Here is a 12124-nt window from a genome sequence, read left to right as displayed (position 1 = left end):
GGGACGCTAAAGGTTGGGATTGTGTGAAGGGAGAGATCAAACTTATTTGCAATACAGTCTGGGCTGAATGTGGTCAAAGATTCTTCTGGGGGGCTTCGTGGACTGTGTTTTGGGAACTCACGCTGTGGCAGGGCTGGCACTTACTATGTGGTCATTTGGACTTTGTATAAAAAATAACTTTGTGTATTTCTGATTGCTTTAACAAGTCAATCCCTGACTAGAAGAAGAGGTTTTTGCTTTGTTAGTTGGGTGAAAGTATATAGGGAAATAAACAATCTCTTTTCTTCCATATGTGTCACCTGAATATTGCCATTATATATTTAAGTGTTGATGTCAAACTACTCTGTTCACTTTGAGTCATTTACTATCCTCACAGTAAGCAAACAAACCAGCTTTTTTTTTTTTTCCACAAGTAACATTCAAGTTGGATGTGTATGGGTTGTCTTTCAGTCTCTGCCATTGTTTGTTTGTGAATGTTACAATTCTGTGTCTAGATGCCTTTGGTAAGTACCCTATGCATGGCTTCAATTAAGTTTTCTATATTGAGAAAGTATGCCTTAATTTAGCAGGTTAAAGATATCTCTGTTACATCAGTTTGTTCACAGTGTGTTGTGACCTAATCAACTAGGGATGTAAGCCATTTCATGAGGAGTAATTACTCAACAACAAAAAATGTCTTGCTTTCCTAATAGCCGTGAGTGAGTTGGCTAATTGGAATCCATTTTGGTAGTGGCAGGTCAGCAATCAGGAGGTGACTTTCCTGGCTGGCTTCTGGGTGGGAGGGAGAAGCCGGCAGAAATTGAAACACAGAACTACAGCTTCCTAAGGCCGCTGTGAGAGCATCGCTGCTGTTCATATTGGTGCCCTAGCGCTCTCCTTTACTGATGATGTTGTGACACAGTTTGGTCAAAACCCTTTCCTGGATGTTTTTGAGAGAAAGAATTTGAGTGGGTTGGAAATGCCAGATCTGTTCTCAAGACTTGCAAAAGAGCTCTGGTTTTATTATTGTTACTGGGAGTTAGGAGTTTGCAGTGATGGCGTTATCATGTGACATGTCTTCTCCATTGCCTGGTTAGGCCTTGATCAGGAGATGGTGTGAAGTTTAGGGATGTTGGCTCATTATGTCTTTACTTGGAATAACTTATGACAGTGACAGAGCAATTTTTGCTTTCAGTGCTTCATTACTTAGGAGCATGGGCTGCCAATCCTGCCAGAGGTGGCATGCTGAGACATCTTTTAGATGACCCCACTGGTTGCTGTACTGTTTTTCTGTTTCACCAAGAGATAGATCATTGAGGTACATTCTGATTTAATTTATTTATTTTTCTCCCCTCCTTGGCTTCAAGTCTTGCTGAGAGGGAGGTGGAAAGGAAAATCCTCATGAATTAACATTATTTCCCTGGTGGGTTTTGCTGCCATTTTATCTAATTACGCCTGCTGTTTTCCAGATCACATTGTAAGCATTTGCATGAAGGGGCTTTCACTTACCTCCTCAAGTAAATTAAATAACAGCCCTTAGGCTGGGCTGACAGCATAATACATTTTCATGTGGGAGATCAACAGCTCCCTTACCTTGAGATGGGAAATGCTGAAGTGACAGGGAAGCTCTGTGCTTTCATCTTGAATTAGGGCAACTAGATTGAGTTAGGGCTACTTTGAAAATGCCTGCTGCTGTCTCTTGCAGTGTACAGGGATCAGTGGGAAGAGAGGGACACACTGGAATTCACAACAAGGGAGAACAGATCATGGTTTTCATCTCACAAGGATCCACAGGCTATGTGTAAGATGTGCAGGAAAGCCAGGGAAAGCAAGCCTGTTGTCAGCGGGTTTAAACGCACAGCCCTATTGGAAAGCATGAAGGGATCTGCAAACTAGGAAAGATTGGAAGCCACAGACGTAAAGCAAATGAGAGGTGCAGGCCCTGCCCTGAGGATATTTACAATGCGACTTCATGGATGAGGAAGGCTGGACTTGCGTTGAGTGCTCTGGAAATCAAAACACATAGGCTTGACTTTCATTTCCACAATAAGCCATCCGGTCGTTTCCCTGTGCCTCATTTCTTCAATTTGCAAAATGAGGCAGTAGCCCGTCTGATGAAATCACAGTCCGCTGCTTTCTCTGCCTGACCCGTTACTCCCAACAAGTATCCAGCCCCAGGAACTATCCTTCTCCCAGTGTTTCAGAGCTCTTAGGGCCCTTTGTGGTATCAGCCTCACGGGATGATCCAGTTCCTTCCCAGTCGTGTATGGTATACATCACAAATGTACATCAACCCTTTCCTGGCTGTGGTCCCTCCTCTGTTTCTTTGATAGAGCTGAGAGCTTCAGAGGAGGAGAAGGGATCAGGAACAAACGACTATGAGGAAATTTCAATGTATTTCTTCAGCCTCTGATCAGCCCAGGCTTGTCCTGGTAGAAAAGAGGAGGTTGGTGGGAAGGCAGAGAGAGGAACTCCACCTTCCCCAACCATTAGGCTTGGACAAGCCTGGGGTGGCCTGAAACTCTGGTGTCCTCTTGGGCTCTGCCTTTGCAGGATCGCTAAGTGTGCCCAAATTGGGGACATGCTAGTAAGTGGGCTGGTGAGCTGTGTGGCCAAACTGAGTGAGCATTTAGTGAGTGAGGAAGAGGAGGAGATGGGCCCCTACAGCAAGTAAGGAATTTTATCTCTGTTCTGGCTTGCTTGTGTTGGTCATGAATGAGGGGCAGCAACCAGAAAAGGCTGCTGAGCTGGGGAGTGTGTGTGTCTTATGTGGTGGGGAGCCTTGCACATGTGTTTCACGTAAAGGGAGAAAGACTGTATGTGTCCTCTTAATTAGCTGTAGCCCTGTGCTGACAGCGACCCTCTTGGTATTGTATCTGTAATGTTAAAGTACCTTCTAGCTTTTGGTGCTGATTCTTCTTTCCCTGTGTCATCGGTTAAGGATTAAGGAAATCATGCAGATCACTAAGATCTGCTTGAAGGAGTCTGCAGTGACTCACTTTTGTCTGGGGACGCTTGCTGAAGAAATGCATTTGAGTGTTTTTTCTTTTGAAAATCAAGATTTCTGTTCCATCAAAACATAGTTCCAGGTTGAAGGTGGGGGTAGAGCTAGAAATGTTAGTGTGATGGGGGTGTAAACACCTTTTAACTTACATGTTAAAGCATCCTGGCTCTTCCATATAACTAGAGAACTACTTTGTGATGCGTTTCTGTGTCTGAGATGAATTTTGAATGTCTGTGAGATAATGAGATTTATCAAATAAAATGCCCGTCTTCCACTTTGTTCAAGCTTGGCCTCATGCCTCAAATACATGGAGCTTAGCTCAGAAGCAGCTTGTAATTTGTATCACAAAACCACCGTGTGTAATTCATGATGGATGGTAGCCACTGGATAGGAGAGGTTTGCAGTTGAGATGTGCTAATGGCTTTCCCTGATGTTTGCACTGGGTCAAAGTCACTGCAACAGAATGAAGGGCAAGCAAATGGTTGCTACAAGGTTACTGTGGGAGAGGCCGAGGAGGTGTTTGCCTTTGTAAATCAGGGATTCCGATTTAATGTCAATCATTTTTTAGCATGAACGTGCATGATATTCACAAAGCAAGGTGCAGTGCTGCTTTTAACATGTTAGGGGAGATGATTCAGAATTGATACAGCTTCTTCAGTGATCTCGTAGTATACATCCCATCGTTATTATTCACTCCCTGTAGATGTTACAAAGCTTTCTAACAATTCTCACGGTATCTCTCAAGCTCTCATCCCCTTCTCTATATTTTTAATATTATTATTATTGTTGTTTTAGTATTATTATTATTATTTATTATTCGGACTCCTGCCATACACATCCCCCAAGCAGGTGGGAGGGTGAGTTGGTGGGAGATGACTTGGCTTTGTTGGAACTTCACTTAATGCAGGATGGGGGCAGAGAAAATGAAGCTAAATTACGCAGCTCCTGAAGGCACAGCGAGTGTGCTACATCACTTGTGAGCATGACTAAAACTGAAAATGAATCACAGCCTTGTTAGACACTGTATGTGTCAGTGCACGTGGGCAGAAATATCATTCAGTGAGAGAGAGGAAGAAGACAGAGAGACTACATCTCTTAAAGTGTGCTGGTCCCACTGAAATCAGTGTAGTATTTAACCTAATGGGTGAGAGCTGAGAAATGGTGGGGCAGCTGCTCTAGGATACTTTGCTACATGGCTTTTTCTTCCTTTCTGAAGAACTCCGCAAGTTCAGGTTTGAACCCACTTTCGAGGACTTTATAATACAACCACCAAGACTTATTCTGGGCTAGATTTGAATGTGGAGTTGCTTCAGCCTATGTGTTCATTTTGCATTAGGAAGCAAATTGGATTTGGTCTTCCTGTAAACTTTTGATGATGCACGCAAACACACAGATACTGAGCTAGTTCACATATCCCAGCTACAAAAATCCAGTCTGGATCTGTAACCTTGATTCTTGCAGCTGTATAATTAAACCAGGATGTATTTCTAAAATGAAATTGGTTTTACAGTTAGGTTGTAATAGAACAGGGCCACATCAGGTGATTTGATGGAGAGATGCTGGAATCAGCTGACGACTAAAATCTGCTGTATATGTGTTTGTACTCCAGAAGATACTTGCCACAAATCATAGCAAGGTTCCTAAAGGCACTCTCCCACCTTCTGCAGAGACCTAACAAGCAGCAGCCATCTTAAAATTCCTCCCCTGGCACACCAAAACCACACTTTTTTGAAGCCAGACGGAGTCAACCAGTGTATTCTTTTCAGGCAATTTGGTTGTGCATTTTTGTATATTCTGCTCAGTCCTGCAATCTGGGTTTTTTTGTTTTTGTTTTTTTTTTTTTCACTAGCCCTAACCCTGTTACTTCTCCAGCAAAGCAAAGGGAGCCATTTGTGGACTATTGATCAGATTGCCAGGTGCTTCTGTCTTCTGGTCTGATACTGCCAGTTTTGTATGGAGATAAGTCTCTTTCTGTCTCTTATAAACGAAGTTGTGCCTGCTGCGACCTAATGGAGATGAGAGAATCTGGCCCAAGTCTGCAGTATGCATGTTTTGGAGTTGTACTTCTCCACTGAGGGGGCAGTCTTACCACTCTGAGGGATTGCAGATGAAATTTCTTTGAGGGTGAAAAGGGGAATTTATCCCCTTTCTTGGAACCTCAGATCATCTTTGCTCAGCATAAACTGGAAGCTGTGGTAAGACTGAGGTATGTTCCCAAATGACACCTAACAGAAGAGCTTCGTTGTTGACAGCACCAGTCTACAAGTGAAAACTTTAAGGAATCACTTTAAAAAAAAAAAAAAAAAGAAAAGAAAACAAAAAGCCAACAAAACCAACAAATTGTTAATGCTGGTTTTCCTGAAAGCCCCACTATCAAGACTATAGAACTGTTTGTGTAGCTATTGTGGGCACTATAGGCTAGACATGCTCCTGTGAAAGTAGCTTTTGATGCTATTTCACAGCCTAAAGTTTTACCAGAACAAACTCTTGCGTTGTTTTGTGTTCTTTTCCTTCTTTCCTCCTATTTATATGCCCTTGGTTTCTCATCCATCCAGTGCTGGTATGGCTACATTTCTTGTTAACTGGAGTTTTTATATTTTGTTCCAGGTTGGTCTGTGCTGCTTTTGTCCCCAGCCTGCTTTCCAGAATCTCCTAAAGGCTTTTGTCCTACTCACCCTTCTGCCTAAATCCATGCTAGATAAGATTTCCTCCTAGAGCATGTCAAAGCACCTTGTCTTGAGCAGTCTGAGGTGCATCTTCTTGTACTCTCCTGCCTGAAGAAGTTGGACACATTCAGCTCCAACCAGCTTTGCTAACAACTCGGCTCTCTCCCATAGCCAGGGACTATTGCTGTTTTCCTACCAAGAGGATGAACCACAGGCTGGAAGGAGGAAGAGAATTGAGGAGTGGGATCAGCAGGGATGCTGTTGTCCTCTCTGCCTAACCTGTGCAGCAAAGGCAGGAGTAGCCTGTCAACCCAGGCGGGTTAATCTGAACTGTCAAAACTCCAGAAATCCTGGGGCTGTAGTTGAAAATGTTTCCTCCACAAAGCACAGCCAGTGCTTCTCGTGTGTGGCACTTGTCTTACGGCTGGGTCAGATCCCAGTGCCAGGCTGTTCTGCTGAATTTGGAAAGACTGTTTCCAGGAGAAGACAGGTGGTCTTTGGTAATGTTTGCAGGCATTGGCCCATGATGTCTTGTATAATTTAAAAGCTGACAATTCTAGACGCTAGCCTGAGTTTTTAAAAAGTGGCTAGAGATGTGTGGTTTCTCCTTTATCCCCCTCCCCACAGACCAGGTGCTCTGTACTTTCTGAACACAAAGTGGTTTCTGAACGTTAAGAAGGATGTAAACTGTTTGCAGCTGAGGACACAATGGTGCACCTCCCCCCTGCAAAAAAAAAAAAAAAACAAAAAAACAGTAAAAAGAAAAACCCACCATCAGTAACTTTTGAAAATCCTGGTCATCGCATGGTGTTCCTAGAATGTCCTTACTTATTAAATGAAATGGGAATAGCTTGTGATTTTCCAACTCTTAGATGTGACTATTTTGGAAGAAAGGCAAGGAAGGGATCCGTACTTGCAACAAGAAAAAAAAAGTTTTAATTACTTAGAGCAAGAACATGTTCTGAAATTAAAGATTTTAGACTTAATGTGCATGGAACAAAAGGCCGTTGTGAGCTATGTACGAGAGTTGCTGAGAGTTTGTATTCTGCCCTTTTTTTTCTGTGGGAGTTATTTCCTGTTGTTGACTAGAGTTCTTTATTTAGAACCACCTAGCTACTGAATGACGGCTCGCTCACAAGAAGAAAAAGTGTGATTAAAACTTGCTAGGGCTTATTTCAAGATCTCCCTGCTTCCATTTATTTAAGGGGAATCTTTGCTAAATGAAAGAAAAAAGTTCAAAACAACAAATGCATTCCTGTCTCATGATTTTGCCCGCATCAGCTGTGACAGCTAGCAAAAATATGTTGGGAGTCTGAGGTCTTTCACCTGAACATCTCATGGAAGACAATGTTTCTCTAACAGAGGTGGTTTGTTTTAGGTTGTTCTGGTTTTAAAACCAAAACAAACTCATCAGATATCAGGCCTCCCTTCTTGCTGGTAAGAGGAATGTACCAGTGTTCTTGGGGGGCAGCTCTTTCTACAAACCCCATAACTAGAGGTGTGGGCACTTGCACTTTCCCAGCTGCTCAGATGAGAAAGAGTTTCCTTTGAAGAGCGCTGGCATCAAAAAGAGGTTTCTGTCGTCTGACCTGCATGGGAATAGTATTTGTGTGTGTGTGTAGTCAAATTATCAGCACTTTGACATCTGCCTAACTTCTTCTTTTGCTCTTACGGCAGGGGCTGAACATCCAGTCAAGAGTTAAGGAAAGTTAGCGGAAGACCAGTTGGGGGGGAGGGGGGGTGTGAAGAAAAAATATTTAACCTGATGGTTAACACTACTTGGACTATAGGTGTAGGTAAGCAAGCAAAGTATGACTTTTATGACTATTAGGACTTTTTTTTGCTTAGCAGGAATTACACTAGGAATATCCCCTGGATGTGGATGATTAGAAAATTCCCTGGGGCATGAGTTATAACAGATGGGCAATCATCTTTCCTTGACTTGGCCCCTCACAGAGGGTGCCTGTTTCTGCCCAGCTATTGCAAATAGGCTGGTCCCTTTCTGTGAAGTACCTGGCCACCAGCTGCGCTTGTGGGCTGGTCGTAGAACAAGAGTTATGGCTCAAGACAGCCATTCATATCTATCTTTCTACAAATAAAACTGATAGAAGCTGTTTTGTAAAGCTGGATCTCTGCAGGAAAATGACGTTCTCTGTAAAAGAAAGAGGGGCTTGGGAAACTTCTGCCTATCCCTTTGTTCTGGGAAAGTCCGTGATTGGGAGAAGAAGCAGGGAGAGCCTCAGTGATATTCCTCATGGTATTTTCTTCACTGCTGCTGTCCAGAGATCAAACCAGAGAACTCACCAGACTTGGTAGCAGCATCGTTGATGGGGATGCAGCTCTTCCCCCTGTTTCTTAGGTCTACTCGTTTCCCTTGGCCTGTTCCCCTCTGTACTCCCACCATGTCTCCATGTTGCTCCCCCCCCAAGGCTAAAATTTAAAAAAAATTGAGAGAGCTGCTTATGGCTGTCTCAGCCCCTACTGGCTTTAGGGAGCAATATGCCACATGCAACCTCTGTTTCCCTACCTCCATGCCATCCTGCCCACAACATATCTCTGCCTGCCCCCCCCCCCCCCCCCAATCCTGACACATGCTGTGGTACAAGAGAGATGGGGGTGACCAAGCAGGGCAGCTGCTTCTCCCCTCTTCTAGGCCCTCTGCCACATTTCAAGGACATTAGCACCCCAAAGCCATTCTGGAGGAAGAAAGCATAAGAGGTGTGAAAGGAAGGCAAAGATGGACTATGATGATAAATGGTGGATTCTCAGCTTTTTTCTTTGTCCTGGTGGTAGATCCTAAATACTAGGTGGGTTTGCAGTGATTTAGTGTTTCATCTTTGCTTGGGAATACTAATTAGGTGTAAACCTCTTTTAGCCTTTGGCTAATGATCACTGTAAATGAACAGCTTCCTTTAAAGTGAGAGAGCGTAAAAAAGGTTAGAGGAGAACCTAAATTAATTTGTGCAGTTCCTTTTTTCTTCAGAAAGCTAAAATGCATTTCTGACCGTTACAGGGGGTGGTTTTAGGTAGAGTTAAGAAATACTTCACCCACAGTCCGTTTACCTGCATATACAGTATGAGCTTTTGCTGACTTTCAGCCGTGCTAGCATGAGGGAATGTAGAGAGGCAAAATGAATCATTACCACAGGCATAGTCAGTAAAAGCAACTGATGTACTCATTCACTCTTTGTTTTTTTTTTAATCTCTTTGCACATAATCTAAGAAATCACACGTTTTGTGAAGGGTTAAAACGGAAAGACTTGTGCATTCACTGCGCTGACTCAATGAGTTCAGTTCTATATGATCTTCATTTATTTGTAGTGGAACAGAATGGCAGTGGGAGTTTATGCTACATTTGATGTTCTTGTGCTAGGTTTCTTGCCAGCTCCATTTTTTTTTCCTCTTCTAAATTTGGCCCTGCAGATTCAACTTCTGCTTTATTGGGGTTTGGTGTGGGTTTTTGGGTTTGTTTTTTTTTAAAGAAGCTGTGTAGGTCACTCACTGTTTACTTAAAATTAGACCCTCAGAAACCTCTATCTGTCTGAAAGGAGTACAGATAAACATTACCTGTAAAGAATTTTGCACTTGGGACAGCCAGAGGAAGGATTTATCATTGCAAATTTGAATTACCTTGAAAATGCCTCTATCTTACTTGGTAAGCATTGCTTGAATCTAGTGGCTCTAAGAAGCTGCAGAAACTGTTTTTAAACAAAACACACGAGCCCCCAAAATGCTGTAGGAGCTTTAATATGCTCTACAGGTTGTATTCCGGCCAGCAGAAGCACTAGAGGTGGGTGCATTCGTTTGGATATGGATGTATTAACTCATGTTTCCATGCAAATAAGGATTGAAATAGGTTTTATTACCTGATAATGCATCTGAGCATGAACACATTGAACTCCAGTGACATGGTTTTAAGTGCTACATAATATATTGCAATGCTATATAACACCCTACATCAACACTGTAGCCATGACACCATTTTGGTTTTGCCCTCCCAGCCTCAAACACATCACTACTGTTGTACAGTGCTTCAATGCAACAAATCTGAGCAGGAACATCCACTTCTAGAAGCCTCTAGTCACCCTGCTGGTGGCCCGGTTTGGTCTATCAAGCCAAACCTTCAGCAGGGTTGAGCGGTGCTAAACATATTCCAACTTGCCTATGCAGCCAGGTGACTCCCAGGTTTCAAGTGCGTATAAGAAGAGTGCAGGGGGCATATGCGCTCCAGAAATGTATGGCTTCACATAGACCTCTGTTGGAGTAGCTTTGCTTCAGAAAAGGGCTGTAATATGTGCAGCATGCACAATAAGCCCGATCAGTAGAGCTGTTCTCCCCTAGTGAACCAGGAACAGGTAGTGCATCCGTGTAAGGAAGATGGTGACGACCTTTGTATTGAAGCATGTGTGTGGCTCGCATGTTTGACAGCCCCATGTTGTTAAGATTTTCAGGCTCATGTTGAGTTTGTGCTCAAAACTAGTGGGTGGTCGAAGTCTTCTGGCTTGATTGCAGTGACATCTGTTTACACCAGTGGTTAATTAGGCCTGAAGACTGGCCATCTCTCTGTATTTTTCCCCCACCAGTTGTGTGTTTTTTCTTTATTAGAAGTATTCCCTCCTTGGTTGTAAAACAGAGCCTTTGGTTTTATCTGCAGATTTTTTTTTTCCTCTTAATCCACTGGCCCCAGTATGACATGAATATCAGGACATCAGCATAACCTGTCTTCAAGAAAGTAACCAAGTGTTCGGGGAAAGAATGACTTGTGCTTTTGATAGAGACTGCAGAGTGAACACTGGAAAGGAAAGAAAAGCAGCCTAAAATTGTTTAAAACTCAGCTCAATGCAAAGTACAATCCACTGTGTCTCATAAAGCAAGAATGGAAAGGGGAGACTGTTTTAGGAGCCTGTGTGCCGCACAGACACTGTCTGTGTGAACAGTCTGGCCTGGGTCAAAAATGAAGCACATCTTGCAGGTGATACAGCCTAAATGGGATTTGGGAAAGAACACGGATGTTTATGAAAAGGCAAAAAGATGTGAGAACATATACAGCAGTGGTAGGCAGCCTGAATCTCTTGTCAGAGGACAGTGTGTTTCAGCTGGAGCAAGGATGATGCACACCAGCAGTCTCCAGAGGACTGGGAGTGCACAGGGAATTACAGAGGGAGGGAGTCATCTCTGTGCATGAGGAATGCAGCAAAACCTCCTCTGCCTAAGCCAGCTAATGCACGCTGTGTGTTTTGGTTTTTTTTTTTCTTTCCTGATAATCCTGTTCCATAATATTTCCTTAATAATTTAATACTTGAAGAGTAGCCCTTTTGAAAAGCATCTAAATCACCAAGTCTGACTTTCAGAGAAACCTTGCCACCCTTGTCCTTGACACGCACCAGGGATTTTTACTGGGTATAACTATTTGAGTGCTATCTTGGATTAAGGTTTTTGGTTTTTTTCTTAATTACTTAATGAATTTACCATGTGGCACAACCCTTGGTAATGCCAAGCAACAGCTTTCTATTACTAGACTATACAGGCCCAATCCTGAGTTACTGAACCCAAGGCAGTATTTGGGAACAGACATTGGCATCAAAATCTGTAGGAAGACTTAGAATAACTGTATAAAAGGGGCTAGTTGCACTCAGAATATTGATTCATGAGCTCTATGGGTTTTTTGCATCTCTGTTCATTTTACCCAAGTAAGATCAACTGCCCAACTGGACATATAATATATGATACTGCATTAGAACTAAGGCTGCATTTGGTCATACTCATTAATTAAACTGATTTCTCCTGTAGGTTTTTTTTTTTCCTAGAGAACTAACGGAGAATGATAATTAAGCATATAATGTATTCTAGGGAATGGTGTTTCTCCTACTGCCACAAAAACATTAAAGGAGAAAACCATGGACTAAAGCAGAAAATGAAGGAAAAAAGAGCTAAAATTGGAGTAAGAAGGCATTCCTTCCTTTGGTTTTAACTGATTCCTCTGTGCCTTGGGATGTGTGAGGCAGCCTTGTTACAGTGGAATAGTTGTATCAGAAGAAAAAAAAAAAGGCAATTGAAATCTCAAGAAAAGCAGCCCATCTCACGGGTGCAGCTCCCTCCCTGCTAAGGTACAGGTGCAGACTGCAGTAATACAGCACTCCAATTTTTTTTGAGGGGCTTGGTTTTATTTGTGGCTGAGCATTACATGAGAAGGGCCCTGCTCCGGAAGGTCAGTATTGACCCCTGAGCTGGCCTGAAAGGAGACAGCACGAAGTCTTAGCCATGTTTAATGATGTCTTTGCTTGTAGCGTGCTTGTTTCTTTCCCATGAGACCTGCATTGTTTGGTGGGGAGCGCTGCTCTGGTGGAACAAGCAGCCTTGACTGTAGGCAGGCCCTTCATTCAGCTTTTCCCAAGTTACTGGTGCTGATGGGGTCTTCATTTGCAAAAAGTTGTCTGCTTTGGTGGTAGTAGTATTAGGTACTTGCCCATCTGCT

The 12124-nt window shown here is 43.0% G+C and overlaps 1 protein-coding gene across 1 annotated transcript in view; it reads left to right on the top strand.

The window, feature by feature from the left end:
- SERTAD2 (SERTA domain containing 2) overlaps positions 1-12124 on the top strand; it is an 80864-nt gene that overhangs the window by 46181 nt on the left and 22559 nt on the right. The window lies entirely within an intron of this gene.

The sequence above is a fragment of the Balearica regulorum genome, chromosome 3 (genome assembly GCF_011004875.1).
Source record: "Balearica regulorum gibbericeps isolate bBalReg1 chromosome 3, bBalReg1.pri, whole genome shotgun sequence".
Taxonomy (NCBI): Eukaryota; Metazoa; Chordata; class Aves; order Gruiformes; family Gruidae; genus Balearica; species Balearica regulorum.
The sequence above is the reverse complement of the archived record's forward strand: the minus strand, read 5'-3'. Positions and strand labels throughout refer to the sequence as shown.